General features: G+C 36.7%; 1 long non-coding RNA gene across 1 annotated transcript in view; it reads right to left on the bottom strand.

The window, feature by feature from the left end:
• LOC103348793 (uncharacterized) overlaps nt 1-19,624 on the bottom strand; it is a 42,897-nt gene extending 23,273 nt beyond the window's left edge. The window contains exon 1 of the long non-coding RNA XR_011387208.2: nt 19,569-19,624. This is a non-coding gene — a long non-coding RNA (uncharacterized LOC103348793). The remainder of the gene's footprint in view (nt 1-19,568) is intronic.
• Nucleotides 19,625-20,023: the final 399 nt, after the last annotated feature.

Genomic DNA, 20,023 nt, shown 5'->3' with positions numbered 1-20,023 from the left:
CAAAATATGCCTACGAAGTCCTTTGCTGATTTCTCAGCTGGAATGTTCATTTTATTGTTATTGAGTTTCTTGAGCTCTTTATAGATTCTAGATATTAATCCTTTATCAGTTTCATAGTTTGCAAATATTTTCTCTCATACTGTTGGTTTGCTTGTCACTTTGCTGAATTTTTTTGGGCAGTGCACAAGCTTCTCAGCTTGATGTAATCCCATTAATCAACTTTGGCTTTGATTGCCTGTGCTTCTGGTGTCTTTTCCAAGAAGTCTTTGCCTATGTCAGTGTCTTGTAGGGTTCCCCTGATATTCTGTAGTGGTTTGATGATATTTGGTCATAGATTTAGGTCTGTTATCCATTTTGAGTGGGTTTTTGAGTAAGGTGTGAGGTAAGGGGCTTATTTCATACCTCTGCATGTGAAGATGCAGTTTTCCCAGCACCACTTGTTGAAGAGACTTTCCTAAACTCTAGGGATTTATCTTAGCTCTGCTGTCAAAGATAAGTTGGTTGTAAATGCGTGGATTGATTTCTGTAGTTTCTATTCTGTTCCATTGTTCTACATATCTGCTTTTGTTAGTTTGTTTGTTTTTGTTGTTTTTTAACCAGTACTAGGCTGTTTTGATTATAACTGCCCTGTAGTATGCCTTAAAATCTGGCATTGTGACATCTCCAACTTTGTTTTTGTTGTATAACATTGCTTTAGCTATTCAGGATCTCTTGAGTTTCCATATAAATTTTAGCATATTTTTTTCTAGGGCTGAAAAGAATGTTCTTGGTATTTTGATCAGGATACATCAGATTTTGTACATTTTTTGTAAATTGCTTTCAGTAGAATAGATATTGTGATGATATTGATTTTTCTAATCCATGACATGGAAGATTTTTTTCCATTTTTTGTGCCTACTTATATTTTTTTTCTTTAATGCTTTGTAATTTTCACTGAAGAATATATTTGACATCCTTGGTGAAACTTATTCTGAATAATTTATATTTTTGAATCTGTGTGTTTGGAATTGATATTAGAAGTTCTTTCTCAACCACGGCATAGTCTGTATACAAAGACTATTGATTTTTGTTAACTTTATATTCTGTAATATTACCAAACTATTTTATGAATTCCAATGATCTCTTAATGAAGTCTTTTAAATCCCTGATATTTAGAATTGTGTCATCTGCAAATAGAGATAATTTGACTTCCTACTTCCCAATTTGTTTCCTTTGATTTCTCTTTCTTGCTTAGAGGCTCTGGCTAAAAATTCCAGGACTACACTGAATAGTAATGGTGAGAGTGGCATCCTTGTCTGTTTCCAGATCTTAGTTGGAAAGCCTTCAACTTTTCCCCTTTCAATAAGATGCTGCCTGTGGATTTGTCATAGATTGCTTTGCTGGTCTAGAGGAATATTCCTTCTGTACCCAATTTGCTTACGATTTTCATCATGAAAAGATTTTGTATTTTATCCAATGCTTTTTATGCATCTGTTGAGGTAATCATCTGTGTTTTTTCTTCAGTTTGTTAATGTGATGTATCATATTTATTTATTTGAAAATGTTGAACCATCCCTACACAACAAGGATAAAACCCACTTGATCCGGGTGAATGATCTTTCTGATGTGTTGTTGGATTCATTTGGCTAGTATTTTGTTGATGTCTATTTTCATCAAGGGTATTGCTCTATAGTTCTGTTTCTCTGTTGTATCTTTTTCTGGTTTAGAAATTACGATGATGCTAGAGGAGGCAAGATGGCGGAATAGGAAGGGAGCACACTAATTGTCCGGGGAGAGACAGTTTAATAAAAGTGGAGATACTGCAGGTTCAAGGAAGAGTAGGGGAAGAAACAGCAGAAGAAACTCTTCCAGAACGAGTGATTCACAGCGGACCTGCGTGGAGAGCGTGGGAGCCCACAGTTTGGGACACCAGCGGCAGACTCAACACACCAGCGCTGGAACGCGAGGTGAGCCGAACCTCAATAGCCCAAGACACCGGCAGGCAAGTGGAAAGAGGAGACTAGAGGGAACGACCCCCCGGGGGGGGGGGGGGGAAGTTCACCAGGCTAACTAGAAGAGAGAGAGGAAGAGAAAAAAAGTGACTGATACGGACATGGGTTTCTCTCTCTCTGCTCACCTCTCAAAGGCGAGCAAGACAAAGAGCAGGCGCCATCTTGGACATACGTCATAAGCAGAGCGACCTCAGGTCTGCACCGGCCCTGAGCCTAGCAGAAAAACCTGACTCTGGGAAGGGCAAATTAACAGGAGATTAGGACCTAGTAAATTTGTGGTGCTACTGAACTGAGACTGTGAAAAAAGAGACTGTGGGGGAGAGAACTCATGGAATTCACGTGAGTACTCTCCAGAGACGCTACAATTCCATAACTTTGGCAACCCAGTGGGAGACTGAAGGAGAATTTGAGCCCACTCTGAGGGCCGAAGAGATTCCCTGTGTGGTCCTTGGGAAAGAGCTTCTGATCTCTGGCTCCTGTGGGTATATCATTTGCCTGATAACTACCTCCAACTTCATTCAGCTGTGTGGAATGACTTCCCTTTTGAATCAAAAAAAGAAAGAGAGAGAGAGAGAGGGAGAGAGATCTACCACACCTAACCTGGGAGTGTCACCTTTGGCACACCAAACAGAGCTCTCAGGCCACACCCATCTCAAGCCTCTAAGGCTCCATCAAAAACAGACAGTCCACTTAATCTAGAGTCATAGTATAACAAGAAAAAGCACCACAATGAAGAAACCAAATATCTCCAATATGCCAAATAACAAACGCAAAAACCAAGATAATAAAAACAAGGAAGTCACTATGACGTCCCCAAATGAAAAAGACACCCCAATTCAAGATTATGAAGATGATGAGATAGAAGAAATGCAAGAAGCAGATCTCAAAAAATTGGTAAGAACATTAAGAAGTTCTCACAAACAAATTCTTGAACTACAGAAATCCTTAATGGACAAGATAGAAAATCTCTCTCGTGAAAATGAAATATTAAGGAGGAATCAAAATGAAATGAAATAACTAGTACAACAGGAAACTGTGATAGTGACAAGAAATCATAATGAAGTGAAGAATTCAAGAGATCAAATGAAAAACACAATAGAGAGCCTTACAAACAGAATGGGTGAAGCAGAAGAGAGAATATCAGACTTAGAAGACAGAGAACAGGAAAGGATACAGTCAGACCAAAGAAAACAAGAGGAAATTAGAAATCTAAAACATATTGTCAGGAATCTGCAGGATACTATTAAAAAAACCAACATTCGGATTCTAGGAGTTCCTGAAGGCATGGAGAGGGAGAAAGGAATAGAAGGCCTTTTTAGTGAGATATTAGCAGAAAATTTCCCAGGTTTGGAGAAGGACAGAGAAATCCTAGTACAGGAAGCTCACAGAACCCCTAATAAACATGACCAAAAGAGATCCTCACCACGACACGTTGTAATTAAACTCTCCACAGTGAAACATAAAGAAAATATCCTAAAATGTGCAAGAGAGAAACGTCAGATTACTCTCAGAGGGTCTCCAATCAGACTCACAGCTGAATTCTCATCAGAAACCCTACAAGCTAGGAGGGAATGGCGAGATATAGCCCAGGTACTAAGAGAGAAAAACTGCCAGCCCAGAATATTATATCCTGCAAAGCTATCATTTGTGAATGAAGGTGAAATAAAGACTTTTCATAGCAAACAGAAATTGAAAAAATTTGTCGCCACTCGTCCAGCCCTGCAAAAGATGCTTAAAGATGTGTTGCACACAGAAACACAGAAACACGGTCATCAATATGAAAGAAGGTAAAGGAAGGAAACCTCACAGCAAAAGATCACAGAGAATTCAAAGCGTATATTAGAACTTATCTTTGGCAAATGGCAGGGCAAAGTTACCACTCATCAATAGTCACATTGAATGTTAACGGCCTGAACTGTCTAGTTAAAAGACACCGATTGGCTGATTGGGTTAAGGAACAAAACCCATCTATTTGCTGCTTACAAGAAACACATCTTTCCAACAAAGATCCATACAGACTGAAAGTGAAAGGCTGGAAAAAGATATACCATGCCAACAGAAATGAAAAAAGAGCAGGTGTAGCCATCTTAATATCGGACAACATAAACTTTACCACAAAAACTGTTAAGAGAGACAAAGAGGGACTCTATATAATGATTAAGGGATCAATTCAACAGGAAGATATAACGATTATCAATGTATATGCACCTAACTACAGGGCACTGGTTTATCTACAAGATTTGTTAAGGGACTTAAAGGGAGACTTAGACCCCAATACAATAGTACTAGGTGACTTCAATACTCCACTCTCAGAAATAGGCAGATCAACAGGACAGAAGATCAACAAGGATACAGTAGATTTAAACGACACTATAGCCCAAATGGATCTAACAGATATATACAGAACTTTCAATCCTACAGCTAAAGATTTTACATTCTTCTCAGCAGTACATGGAACCTTCTCTAGGACTGACCACATACTAGGCCATAAAGCAAGTCTCAGCAAATTCAAAAGAATTAGAATCATACCATGCAGCTTCTCAGACCATAAAGGAATGAAGTTGGAAATCAGCAACTCAGGAATTCCTAGAGCATACGCAAACACATGGAGATTGAACAACATGCTCCTGAATGAACAATGGGTCATAGAAGAAATTAAACGAGAAATCAAAAATTTTTTGGATTAAATGAGGATAACAGCACAACATACCAAAACTTATGGGACGCAGCAAAAGCAGTGTTAAGAGGAAAGTTTATATCAATAGGTGCCTACATCAATATATTGGAAAGGCACCAAATAGATGATTCTGGCTTCATATAGGGAATTTGGGTGAACTCCCTCTCTTTCAATTGTTTTTGAATAAATTGTGGATAATTGGAATTAGTTCTTCTTTAAATGTCTGGAATAATTCAGCAGTGAAGCTGTCCAGTCCTGGACTTTTCTTTGTTGGGAGGGTCTTTATTACTGATTAATCTCCATCTTGGTTATTGATCTGTTTAGATTTTTTATGTTTTCATGGCTCAGTTTAGGTTGGTTGTATAGGTTCAGGAATCTATTCATTTCTTCTAAGTTTTCTCATGTGTGGGCAAACAACTCTTTCTAGAAATTCCTTACTATATTTTTTTATTTCTATGGTATCTATCCATTATTACATTTACTTTTTCAGCTCTGATTTTATTGAATTGTGTCTTCTACCTCTTTTTTTTTTTTTTTAGTTAGTTGGACAAATGGTACATCAATTTTGTTTTTTTTTTTAATAAAAAAATTCTTCATTTCACTGATCTCTTGTTTTTTATTTCATTAATGTGTATTTCTTTTCTAATTTTAATTTTTTTTTCTCCTACTAATTTTGGGTTTGGTTTGTTGTTGTTTTCCTAGGTCCCTGAGATTCATCAAGATCTCATTTATATGATGCCTTTCCAATTTCTTTTTTTTTTTTAATTTGATAGGTGGAGTCATAGAGAGTGAGAGAGACAGAGAGAAAGGTCTTCCTTCCATTGGTTCACTACCCAAATGGCCGCTATGGCTGGTGCTGCCCCGATCCGAAGCCAGGAACCCGGTGCTTCTTCCTGGTCTCCCATGCAGGTGCAGGGGCCCAAGCACTTGGGGCATCCTCCACTGTCCTCCCAGGCCACAGCAGAGAGCTGGACTGGAAGAGGAGCAACCAGGACTAGAACCTGGCACCCATATGGGATGCCGGCGCTGCAGGCAAATGATTAACCAAATGAGCCACGGTGCCGGCCCCTCCAATTTCTTGATGTAGGCACCAATTGATATAAAATTCCCTCTTCACACTGCTTTTGTGGAGAATAAACACACTGTGCCACAGTGGCAGCCCCATGCTTTTGCTGTATCGTAAGTTTTGATATGTTATAGTATCATCTTCATTCATTTCCAGAATTTTATGATTTCTTCTATGACCCACTGTTTATTCAGGAGCATGTTGTTCCTTCTCTATGTCTTTGTATATGTTCTAGATATTTTTGAGTTGTTGATTTCCAGCTTCACTCATTGTGGTCAGTGAAAATGCATGAAGTGATTTTGATTTTTTTTTTTTAATTTGCTGAGACTATGTTGGTGAGGTGTGTTTCTTGTAAGCAACAAATAGATGTGTCTTGTTTTTTAATCCACTCAGCCAATCTGTATTTTTTTTAGATTTAAAAGTATTTATTAGAATCAAGGACCTCCAGCCAGAGTGGCATGGAGGGGGTCTTCCAAGAGAGGAAAACCCATAGGGGACTGGTGGCAGTCAGTATTAAGTACAATTTCGGAGGAAAAAAAAAAAAAACTTGACCATTAGATTGACATTTGGTTACGAGGTGGGGACAAAAACCATCAAAAACCCATTTACAATTCTCCATCTTGTCTGGCCTGCTGAGGGTGAGGTAGATAACTTGTTTTCACAATAAGCTGTGAGCTCTGGAGGAGTACCCTTGCTCTTCTCATGGTAAATTTGAGATTTGGAAGGAAAGATGGTAGCCTGTTTGTTCTTGCTGAAGATAAAGTTTTGGGGAAGGAAGCAAATATTTTACACCATCCATTGGGGTCCCCTGACTATCTATTAACCCGTCTGACTCCTCACATTCCCTTCTCCTGGATGGAAACCCTAACATCTATAAGTGGGAACTGAGCGATGATTGTTCTGGCCACTTCATGCTGAAACGGGGCGTCTTTGGGAAGGAGAGTCAAGGCAGGGTTGCAAGAGGAGGTGGCTTCTCAGCAGGAGGTGGATTTTCCAGGGGCATGCAGTGCCAACTTGCAGAAACTGGATCCATCAGAGTTTTCAGTGCATGGCCACCTAGAATTTTACTTTTTGAAGTCCGGAGAAAACGTATCTAACAAGCAGTTTAAACTCACAGGATCTAAAATCACAGGATCTAGAACCAAGGACAGAGTCATTATTAGAGGTCCTAAGAAAAGTGTCTAAACCATAAGCAAGTTTTTTTTCCATGGAGAGGCAAATACAAACTGACAGAAAGAGCTCAAAAATAATCAGAAGGCCCTGTCAGTTATGAGGCTCAGACATATCTATCTCTTCACATGTGGCACCTCATAAGGGATGCACCCTGTTGACTTCCATTACCTAGCTAGCCTGGAAGGAGAGCTAGCTTGAAGAGAAGGTAGGTGTTGTTTAACTGGAGCATTTAGGCCATTTACATTCAAGGTCACTATTGGTAAGTAATGACTTGGCCCTGCCATTTTCATTAAACATTCCTATTATTTATAGGGAGATTTTCTGCCTTCACATTCTTTCAAAGTAATGACTATGTTTCTGTATTTCTGAGTGTAGCCCATCCTTAAGCATCTTTTTTAAGGCTGGACAAGTACTGACACATTCTTGCAATGTCTATTTGTTATGGAAGGTCTTTCTTTCACCTACCCTCATAAATGGGAGCTTTGCAGGGTAGAGTATTTTGGGTTGACAGTTATTTTCTCTTAAGACTTGGACTATGTCTCTCTGTTCTCTCCCAAGCCTGTGGGGTTTCCGATGAGAAATCAGCTATGAGTCTAATTGGAGATCCTCTGAAAGTAATCTGATGTTTCTCTTGTGCACAATTTAGAATCTTCTTTATGTTTTACTCTTGAAAATTCATACTATGTGTTGTGGTGAAGTCTATTAGGAGTTCTATGTGCTTCCTCTACTTGGATATATCTTTCTTTCTTCAAACTGGGAAAGTTCTGGAAATATTTCACTAAATAGGTCTTCTAATCCATTCTACCTTCAGGAACTCCTAAGACACGTATGTTGGGTCATTTGATAGTATCCCATAAATCTCCATCACTTTTTTTAATTGTTCACTTTTTTTGTCTGTTTTTTTTTTTTTTTTTTTTTTTTGTCTGACTGAAAAATTTCCAATGACTTGTCTTCTCGCTTCTTTCTTCTGTCTCACCAAATCTGTTCCTAGGGCTTTCTACCATATTTTTATTTGATCTATTGAATTTTTCATTTACACAGTTGTTATGTATGTCCAAAATGACACCTGCCCTCCAAGCTGGTTGCCAGGTGCTGTTGTTGGGTGTAAGGGAAGAGAGTATTGTGTCCTTTTTTCCCGTCTAGGTTGCCAGGTATTCTGTCCCCAACAGGGCTCTAGGCTGTACTCCCATCAGGCTGTCTCTGCAGCTGTATCACCAGTGGCAGAAGCTGCTGCAGTCTGGTTTCACTCCACTCTCCAAAACTAATCCTCAGGCTCTCGGCTGCTGGGGTCCTATGTTTCATTCTTGCTCATGCTATGCATGAGCATCCCTCTTCTTTCTATAGAATTTCTTTTCTCCCTAACTCTTCCCTCAGATTACACGTTCTCCACTTTCTTTTTCTTAACCATCTTCCCTTAGCCTAAGGCAGTAAGCTCCTTCCCTATTCTGCCATCTTGGAATCTAGCATATTTTAACACCTTGTACCAGTCTAATATATTATTACCCCAGATTTCCTTATTTTATATCTTCCAGTCTTCCTTGTTTTAGATTTCTGATCAAGCCAGTTGCCTGTGTACATGTGTTTGCATGTATACTAATCACTCTTTTTTCACATATGGTGAATCATCAAGTAAAAAGCCCAAAAATCAGTTCAATAGATTTTATTTTCTCACCATTCTCTTTCCAAGCCATCCCTGAGTAGGAAAATATGGTGGCTATCATAGATCTTTGGTTTGCATCAAAGAGAGCCAAATTAGCTCTGAACCAAACTTAGGTTTTCCTGTTCTGTCATCTATCTATGTGTAGTACCAACATGTGGTGAGAGGAGAGAGAAATTCTGGTTCAAGTGTAGTAGAGGGGGCTGGCAGTGTGGAGTAGCATGTAAAACCTCTGCCTGCAGTGCCAGCATCCCATATGGACACCAGTTCAAGTCCTGACTGCTCCCTTCCGATGGCCTGAGGAAGCAGTAAAAGATTACCTAAGTCCTTGGGTCCCTGCGCACGTGGGAGACCTGAAAGAAGCTCCTGGTGCCTGGCTTTGGATCAGCATAGCTCCAGCCCTTATGGCCAATTGGAGAGTGAACCAGCAAATGGAAGACCTCTCTTTCTCGCTTTCACTCTCACTCTCACTCTCGCTCTCGCTCTCTGCCTCTCCTTCTCTGTGTAACTCTTTCAATAAATTCATAGATCTTTAAAAAAAAAGTATTAAAGGACAAGTGGGCCTAGGGTCGTGCTTTCCTTCTCTTATCCTGCTTCTGCCAAACCCAAGATGTAATACTTGTACTTGATAAAATAAATCTTTAAAAAAGTAACAGTATACAAAAAGTTTAAATACCTTCATGAGTAGCATGGAATGCAAAAGGGAGAACAGCTGATTCTTAAAACTGGAACTGAAACAGAAATGTGCAAAAGTATACAGTGGTCTGTCTCATGAATTATGTTGTCATGTATGCCTCTCACTGGAGATATTGTCTCATTGCTTGTCTTTCCTATTTTCTAAAATAAAGTAAGATGAAAATCTTGCAGAGCAGGACTTTAGTTGTTTTTTTCCTTTGTGCTTTCTACTAAATAACACTGAATAGTATCTGAGATCAAGAGGCTTTTATTGGTTTTCAAAAAAAAAAAAAAAACCTATGGCTTTTCAATAGTTGAAAGAACATAGATAAAACTGTTACATGACACTTTGCTCTTACCAGACCACTAAATGTAGATAAACAAAAGTGTATAAATTATATTATTGTTCTAACCTGAAAAAAATGTCAGAAAACAAAGAAGACTCTTGCAATGGAATACTTATGTCCATTATTGTGAAAATTCTTTAAACACTAAACAAAAATTATTTTCCTAATGCATAAAGGTTGTAGAATAATATAAAAATATTTCAATATTATAAAAAGGAATAACTTTATTTTTTTCATTTTTATCAGAAGTTATATAAATACCTCATTTAAATGGCAACTGCTTTTCTTTTATCATTTTAGAGGTGGGTGTGAGTGAAGAAATGATAAACCTAAGTGAGAAAAATTAATACAAATAATCCTTGCACTCTTAACTAAGGACGGGGCATCTGATAATGAAGTGAAAAGCAGATATGAGAATTGTACTGGGAGTCTTTTCATATATTGAAAGAAATGCTTAGAAAACATCTGACTTTCATGTCAGACAAGCCGTGTGCTATTGTTTGAACATATTTCTACTGTTAATATATAGTATGGCTATAAATAGTTGGCTTTTTCTATTTATTCTGAGAGGAGCAGGTATTTTGAGTGTGCGCATGCTGTAATTTAATCTCAAAACTGTTTATTTGTTAGACAAAGTCACAGTAATCTTTAGATTCTAGGTTATCAAACAGCTCTGTATTCATCAAGAGACTTGAGAATATGTTTGGAATTATCTGTGCTTTGCAGATGCTCTTAATCCACTGAGAAAATTATTTAGTGGGGAATTTATATCCCATAAAGGATTGTGTGCTGAAAAACCGGACTGCATGGCTGACCACAATGCAGACACAATCCAAGCAGAACTCCATCTGTGTCAGTCCGTCTGCCAGTCTCTGGGTAACGAGCATTCCATTCAATTTCCTGTGCATGTGGCTGAGAAGTCTGTCTCAGGCACATAGGTAGGACTTGGGAGAGTCTGGCTTAAAGGAAGCTACAGACAGTGTGAATGCTTAAGTTTGAGGAGCATCCTTAAGTTAGGTCTCCGGAATGCTGGGTTTAAGTTTAACCACTGAAAGACTGAAAGTATTTCCTTGAAATTTAATATACATTTCCAGAGATTACTCAGGTTATAGAAAACAATGGAACTACTCCTATCAGGGTGCACAAGCAGCAGGAACAGAAAATGTTTTCTAAGGTTCTGCTAGATTCATGTTTTCCCAACTGTGGGTTGTGTTTATAATTAGGTGGAACAGAATTCTCAAAAATTCAAAAACTACGTTTTCATTAAAATAAGTATATACATATTTGAAGAATTAAAAACGTACAAAATAAGCAACAGAACACCTTTTCATTAATTTAGGTTAAGGAAATCTTAAGGACACTTTATTTTAAATATGTAAAAATGAAACACTAGAATGACGCTGATTTATATTATAGTTCTGGGGAACAAAAACCATATAATGGGAGGGAGAAATATTATGCATGTGTTTGTTAAAAATGTTTAAGTAAGTGATAAATTTTATTGTATGAAATATCATATTAATTAATATGTACTATAGTACATCATTATGTACTATATTACTATCATTGTTAGTATGTACTATAGTAATTATTTTATGATTTTATATAGTTATTTCAATAATGTTTTGTAAGCATTGAAACCCACCCAAGCATAGATAAATCTAAGTTAGACGGCACATTCAAGGTGCATCTTTGGGTGTCTGAAACTTGTAAAAGTGATGAGAGTGCAACAAGAAGGAATAACAGCACCTATAAATTATGCCTTGTAAATTGGGCCTTTCCTAGGAAATCAACTAATTCAAGTAACGTGTTGAAAAGAAAAGCTGAATTCCTGCCTAAAAGGTGAATGTGTGATTTTGATTTTGTAAATTCCTTCAAGCAGTTCCCCTCTTCCTACACATTTCTGTTACCTTTGCCAACACACTCTTATCTCAAGTACATTTATTTTTACTTTCAACTTATTTTTCCATTACATTTTGATCATGCATTCAATATCACTTCTGCAAAATCTTTCACTTTATTAGCTTATTTTCACATTATTAGTGGTACAAGTTAAGTAACATCACGTTAACATTGCTGCTACTATTAAGCACGTTTTATTGCCATGTCACTATATCATGTACCTATTCCTGGGATAACTGGTTCTGTATCAGTGAAGGTTCCCAATAGAAAATAGCATACTCACAGGCACTGCGGCTCACTAGACTAATCCTCTGCATGTGGTGCCGGCACCACAGGTTCTAGTCCCAGTGGGGGCACCAGATTCTGTCCTGGTTGCTCCTCTTCCAGTCCTGCTCTCTGCTGTGGCCCTGGAAGGCAGTGGAGGATGACCCACGTGCTTGGGCCTTGCACTCACATGGGAGACCAGGAGGAAGCACCTGACTCCTGGCTTCGGATAGGCGCGGTGTGTTGGCCACAGCGCGCTGACCATAGCAGTCATTTGGGGGGTGAACCAATGGAAGGAAGACCTTTCTCTCTGTCTCTCTCTCACTGTCTAACTTTGCCTGCCAAAAAGAAAAAAAAAAGAAAATAACATACTCAGAATTATTAGATGAAAGTTAATTACTAAGGGATCATATGCAAAGCTGTAGCTTCAGGAGAACCTAAAGAATAGAAAGATAAGCCTGGCTAGTCACCACCTTCATGCTGGTGACTCTCCCGCAGCTCTGTTTCCTTTGTTTTATTTCTTTTTCTTTTATTTGGTAAATATAAATTTCCAAAGTACAGTTTATAGATTACATTGCCCCCCCATAATTTCCCTCCCACTCGTACCCTTCCCATCTCCCACTCCCTCTCCCATTCCATTCACATCAAGATTCATTTTCAATTATTTTTGTATACAGAAGATCGATTCAGTATATATTAAGTAAAGATTTCATCGGTTTGTACCCACACAGAACATAAAGTGTAAAAATACTGTTTCAGTACTAGTTATAGCATTACTTCACATTGGACAACACATTAAGGGCAGATCCCACATGAGAAGTAAGTACACAGTGACTCCTGTTGTTGACTTAACAATTTGACACTCTTGTTTATGGCGTCAGTAATATCCCTAGGCTCTAGTCATGAGTTGCCAAGGCTATGGAAGCCTTTTGGGTTCTCCGACTTCGATCTTATTCCGACAGGGTCATAGTCAAAGTGGAAGTTCTCTCCTCTCTTCAGAGAAAGGTATCTCCTTCTTTGATGGCCCCGTTCTTTCCACTGGGATCTCACTCACAGAGATCTTTCATTTAGGTTTTGTTTTTTGGTTTTTGGTTTATTTATTTATTTATTTATTTTGCCAGAGTGTCTTGGCTTTCCATGCCTAAAATACTCTCATGGGCTCTTCAGCCAGATCCGAATGCCTTAAGGGTTGATTCTGAGGCCAGAGTGCTATTTAGGGTATCTGCCATTCTATGAGTCTGCTGTGTATCCCGCTTCCCATGTTGGATCATTCTCTCCCTTTTTGATTCTATCAGTTAGTATTAGCAGACACTAGTCTTGTTTGATCTCTTTGACTCTTAGACCTATCAGTGTGATCAATTGTGAACTGAAGTTGATCACTTGGACTATTGAGATGGCATTGGTACATGCCACCTTGATGGGATTGTATTAGAATCCCCTGGCACGTTTCTAACTCCACCATTTGGGGCAAGTCCAATTGAGCATGTCCTGAATTGTACATCTCCTCCCTCTCTTATTCCCACTCTTTTATTTAACAGGGATCACTTTTCAGTTAAAATTTAAACACCTAAGAATAATTGTGTGTTAATTACAGAGTTCATCCAATAGTACTAGAACAAAAAAAATGCTAAAATGGATAAAGTATTAAGTTGTTCATCAACAGTCAGGGCAAAGGCTGATCAAGTCACTGTTTCTCATAGTGTCCATTTCACTTCAACAGGTTTCCTCTTTGGTGCTCAGTTAGTTGTCACCAATCAGGGAGAACATATGATATTTGTCCCTTTGTGACTGGCTTAATTCACTCATTCTCTCCCTGCTATTGAATTGTACACATCTAACTTCAAGTGGACTGAGTCATCTCTGTCACTTGCATTATGCCATTAAACACATCAGTAATTTGCTTTATTTCAGAAATCTTACTTTTTTTTATGGCTCTGCTAACATTTTTTGGATAACATGTATTCATTATGAGAATATATTTTTTCATTGCAATAAGAATAATTATGACTCCATCATTCTTGTCTGGTAAAGAAGCATTTGGGTCATGTTGCATCATCCTGTATTTGATGTTGATCTCTGTTGATTGTCTTTTTCCTTAATAATGAGAAACATGTTCCTATTATTTAAATGTTGATTTACTTGAATATCAAGTGTCCTAAATGTTATGAATGTTATATTAGGCTACCCCTGACTCCTAATGTGTTTTTCTGAATAATTTGCAAATTTTAGTAGGCAGTTAAATTTGTTATAATCAATTTGTGGCAGCTAAAATCCTATTTTATATATTGAATCTTCAGCCCGAGTGGACTATACCCAATGAATGCATGGCTGAGGAGTCAGCCAGAAAGTATGAATATTTTAGACACGGAGTATAAGGCATTTCTCTTGCTTTTCCCCCCGCTTTGGCATTTGAAACTCCTCCTTGTATCAATGCATATTAATTCCCAGGGTCCTTTTACCTGATGTTTTAATCCAGAAAGATGACAGAGTTTATACAAAAATTTTAGCTGCTCTAGGACTATTCATGACTATGATTTGCCTTCAGTTAAAGAATGCTGTGCGTTTCATCATTATCTATAATTACTACTCAATCTAATTCTATCCATAAATGTATTTGCTTGTATTTATTTTCTAAATCAATTGGATATTTGCATCCAGAAGTATGAAACAACTCCTACCCTACACAGTTACACAAAAAAATCAACTCACAATGGATCAAGGGATCTAAATCTAAAACCAGAATTCATCAAATTACTAGAGGAAAACATAGGTGAAGCACTGTAAGACATTGGCACAGGCAAAGACATCTTGGATAAGACCCCAGAAGCACAGGCAATAAAAGTAAAAGTAGACAAATGGGGTTACATCAAGCTAAGTAGCTTCTGCACAGCAAAGAAAACACAGCAAAATGAAGAAGTTTCCCCTTCTTTTCTAAGAATATTTCCTGCAGAACTATTTGTCAAAAAAAGTGTTTATTTTGTAAAGATTTTGAATTAATTTATACATTGGAATAGGTTTTTTATAAAGTCATTTATACAATAATCTGTGTGGATTTCAAATTCCAGTCCCAAATGTATTTTACTTTGAATTTTGTCATATTATTTATTTTCTTTATTGCAATTAGATCCTCGTATATATTTTTGTACTATATATGTTCTCTGTTACTCAAAGATATTTAATCTTAACATGCACTATAAACTCTACAGAAGAGGTTTTTATTTTTACCATTTTGTTTGGAATTCTATTACTCTTTTCAGCTGAGGTCATTCTATCAAATATGCTCACTTTGTGTTTTTAAAATTTTCTTTTGTTATTTAGTTGTAACACAATTTTATATTTCTGCTTCTATTTTATATTTCCTATTTTTTCCCTACAAGTTTGAAAGATAGTGAGATAGAGATCCTCTATTTGCTGGTTCAATCCCTAAATGTCTGCTATGTCTGCACCCTAGCTAAGAGTGGAGAACTCAGTCCAAATCTCCCAGATGGGTAGAAGGAATGTAACATCACCTAATGCCTCACAGGGTGCACATTAACAAGACACTGGAATCAGGATCAGAGCTGGGACTTGATTTTAGGCACTCTGATACAGGATGTGGGGATTCCAAGCAATGTCTGAACCTCTGTACCAAATACCCACCCCGATCACCTTGTTAATTCATAGTTGCCTATGTTTCCCTAATGGGTTTGCTGGGGAAGCATCTGTGTTGTTCAGCACTGCAATCTCACTCTCCTCTCTGTCCTAAGGTAGAAATGAGTGGTCCTGGTATAGGTTCCCTTTCCATATCATTCTTCCTAACTGCATGATACCCTTGTTATATTAGTGATGAGTAAGCTCTGTTACAACATCTTTCTCTAGGATCTCAAGAAAACATTTTTCTTCTGATGCATCACTTATTTACATCATGGCTTTAGGATTATTAATTTTGAATTCTTCATTCAGATCATTTTGTATGATCTTATATATATATATATATATATATCCCTTGCTAAAAGTCATTCATTATCTATAATGTGTGCCCGTATTACATACACACTAGGGCATGGACGAAGGCTCTGAGTTGTTCATATACGGAGAGATTTGCAGGGTAATGTAGTTGAGGAAAGACTCCCATCGTTCCAGGTTTGATGTTAACTTCATAGAAATACAGGAAAAGCCATAGACCCATTTGAGTTTTAATTTTCCACAATTGCTTTATTTTTCCTTAGAAGGTTTCTTATTGATAGTTCTTACTGCTTGCTGACAGGGGTGATCTTTTGAATCTACTATGCTTACAGTCCCACAGCACAGTTTAGCAAGTAAAGTGAGTGCCTTTTATTTGATGGATACAGGTGACTTAAACCTCCAAGCAGCATTAACTATAAAATTTTGTTATTTCTTCTGTGCATAGGCATTTATGCATCCTGAATAAATAATTAAAAGTAGTGATGTGAATAATAAACCTGAATAAAACTGACTGGATAAATAGTTCTAGATATTTGAAAATTATTTGCTAAAATAATTCTATATTCCAGTTTTGATCTTTTAATTAGACCAAACTAGTTTTATTTAAAATTCCTTAAAACAGTTCAGTGGTCACTATTTTGTTATGATAACGTGAACTTTCATGGACTTCAAGATCAAATCAACCACTGTCTGTGGTGCCCTAGTGCCTGTTCTAGTCAAGGAAAAATAAAGATCAAATGTCGATTTTAGGATTAGTTAACAGAAGAGATGGCTCTCTAATCTAGGAGGTTTTAAATGCAATTTACTTTTTTGCTTGCTCTATGCATTTGTCTGAAGTGCTTTGCATAAAAATTTTCTATAACCAGTATCTGGGGAGAGTATGAAGAAATAAAGAAGCAGAAACTATCATATTTCATATGCAAGTACTTTTTTTCTAATATGCTCCTGTTATGTTGTGTGGAGTATTCAATAATGAAGTAGAGGTCTATGTACATGTACATTTTACATAGTACAACTTCTCATTGCACATTTTTCATAACAAATTAAGAATTGCCATTTAACTTAAATGCAAAAATCATTCTACTCTCAATACTTAAGTTTTTAAAGCCCACCTTTTAACCTTCACATTCTCAACCTTCTTCCTTAAGATACTGCGATACATAAATGCTTGCCACAAAATATCAGAAAACAGCTGGCACTGTGGTTGCCTGAATGATCAAATATTTATAAAGCTGGAATGAAGGCAAAGGCAAAATGAACTTGTGGTTACTGGGCTTGAATAATCAAGATTTTTAAGTGATTAGAGTGGCACACATTATTGAAAGACATTTATCATTTTCATCAGTGACATATACTTATAAAAATATTTCCAATGTTTATTGTTGATGCAGGAATAATATGCAGCCTATATTAGAAATTTCTACAAAATGCAGAAAAAGAGAATAAGGTATTAGGTTTTAGGTGAATTATATAAATATGCAGTCTGGGGGATAAAGAATTCCAAACAAAAAATTGGATTAACATTTATTAGTAATAATCTTAAAAGAAATACTAAACAAACCATCCTAACCACATTCTTTCTATTAGACTAAAAGCAGGTTACAATTAATTTCATGACTCAGCAGAGAAAAGGAATTATTTTAAAGCATATTTTTCTTGTGCAATTGTATGTGGATGTAATAATCCCAGGTTGGAACCTCTTGCAAAAAAATTAAGGCTATGTATACATTGTGTTATCATAATGGTATGTCTAGGTGGAGATGTTAAGAAAAATTGTATATATGGAGATATTTATTGGAGTGCTACTAAACGTATCTCAGATTTAAAGTCAAAATAAGGAAACTATTATAGTGGGTGGATGAAATACAGTAGATACACACAAAAATATTTTGCTATTTATAGTTGTAGCAATATGGATATTTAAATATAGCACACAATGCAATTGATATGTACCAAAACCTAAGAATCTAGAAAGTACATGTTAAATTGTACTGTAGATTAATACAATTTCATTTTCATTCCAAAGTTTTAATTTATTCCTTCTTTTTGTGAAAATTTATAAGCTAACTCTAAAAGATATATAAGTGATTATGATAAGCTATTGATAACATAATGTATAATTAGAATTATTTTGGATTTCTATTTGATCTTGACACAATAAAAAGTTATAATAATTAAAAGAATGTGACATTTTTCAGGGATCAATACGTTGGCTTACAGAAAAAATATAGACCCTATAAATGGAGTTACACATATATATTATTCTCAGTTATTAGATACTACAGCAACATTGAGAAAAAGATTTTACCAGTATACTTTGTTAGATCATAGTGGAGATAATTGCATTTAACTCTTTACCTCAACATTTACAACATATGTAAATAATAAATCATAAATGTCAGAGGCATATACACACAGAGAGAGACATTTTTTTCTGAGAGAAAATGTAGAAATCTACCAACAGATCTCATAAGAGAATACTTCTTAAATAGGACAGGATATTTACTATTGTAAAGGAGGAAATTCATATTATATACTACACTAAGATGAAGAGCACCTGTTCTTCAAAAGTCAGTTTAGAATGGGAAAATTCAAACCATGGAAGTACAAGACACTTGGTATAGACATATTTAACACAAGACTCATATCCAGGAAAAAATTCTAGAAAATATATTAAACTGGATAATGAGTAATTGACTTGAATGTGTGCTCAAGAGTGAGAACTTTCAGTTATCCAAATATATCTTGAAATATTCCAGATTTATTTGTTATTTAGGAAAACTAAATTTAAAGCAAAAAATTACAAAAAATACCAAATATTATCAAGGATCTAGAACTGAAACACTCACATATATTCTGGTAGGAAAAAAAGAAGCACAAATATTTTGAAAACTCAAAGCATTTATAATGCTTAACATTTGTCTAGCCTATTAACCAACAATTGTGCTCCTATAGATACAACAGAAAATCATTTATATGTCCACCAAGGGAGAAACGTTCATACAACCATACAGTAGAAATAACTCAAATGTTTATAAACACTAGAACAAGTACACATACTTTGGTATAGTCATAACATTATTAGTATATATATATAATTTTATATGCTTGTATATGATAATATATAATATACATTATATATGTAATAATGGAAATTTAAAATCTATTACTACATCCTAAAAAATAAATTAATTTCTAACTATCACAAGTTTTTTTTAAGATTTATTTATTTATTTGAAAGTCAGAGTTACACACAGAGAGAAGGGGAGGCAGCGAGGGAGAGAGGACCTCCATCCAAGGGTTCACTCCCCAATTGGCCACAATGGCCAGAGGTAGGCCAATCCAAAGCCAGGACTCAGGAGCCAGGAGCCAGGAGCTTCTTCCAGGTCTCCCATGGGAGTGCAGGGGCCCAGGGACTTGGGCTATCTTCCATTGCTTTCCCAGGCCATAGAAGAGAGCCAGATCAGAAGTGGAGCAGCCAGGACTCCAACCAGCGCCCATATGGGGTGCCAGTACTGCAGATGGCAGCTTTACCCACCACCCCACAGTGACGGCCCCACAAACATGTTTTACCAAAAGAAAACATGCACAGGTAAAAGTAACCAGGAGGAGCTCTAAATTACAGAATTGGAATATCCACTTTATTTATCTGCATGCTGATTACAATAATGTTAATTTTAAGAAAATGATTATCTATTTACATTTCATGTTCTTTTGTAAATGAATAATGTACACCAATTTAAAAAGAAAACTTATTTAAAAGCAATGCATAAGGAAATTGGGGCACTGCATAGATGGTGGAAATGTAAAGTGATACAGCTGCTATGGAAAATGATATAACAATTTCTCAACATATTAAGCATAGACTTACCATACAATCCAGAAATTCCTGATCCTGCCTTTGAGGGCCTCTGAGGCACACCAAAGTACATTGACCAGGGTGAGTTAATTATTATTTGAGTTGGTTCAAAATAGTTGTAATTTATTGACTTACTCTTAAAGACACAGGCTCTACATTTCAGGACTGATGACATCAGTTTTAGTATTTACAGAGCAGGAGTTTTATTAAAAGCCTAATTTGAATAAAAATAAACAATATGTGCTGGCACTGTGGTGCTGTGGGTTAAGCTGTGGCTTACAACACTGCTGCTTATCAGAGTGCCAGTTTGAGTCCTGGGTGCTTTGCTTACAATCCAGTTAGCTACCAATATCCTTGGGAATGCAGCAGAGGATGATCCAAATACGTCCATGGGATATCTGAATGGAGTTTCTGGCTCCTAGCTTTGGCCTAGCCCAGACCTGGCTATTGTGGCCACTTGGCCAGTG

The sequence above is a fragment of the Oryctolagus cuniculus genome, chromosome 3, assembly GCF_051225735.1.
Source record: "Oryctolagus cuniculus isolate XC-2025 breed Fujian yellow rabbit chromosome 3, ASM5122573v1, whole genome shotgun sequence".
In the NCBI taxonomy this organism is placed as follows: domain Eukaryota; kingdom Metazoa; phylum Chordata; class Mammalia; order Lagomorpha; family Leporidae; genus Oryctolagus; species Oryctolagus cuniculus.
The sequence above is the reverse complement of the archived record's forward strand: the minus strand, read 5'-3'. Positions and strand labels throughout refer to the sequence as shown.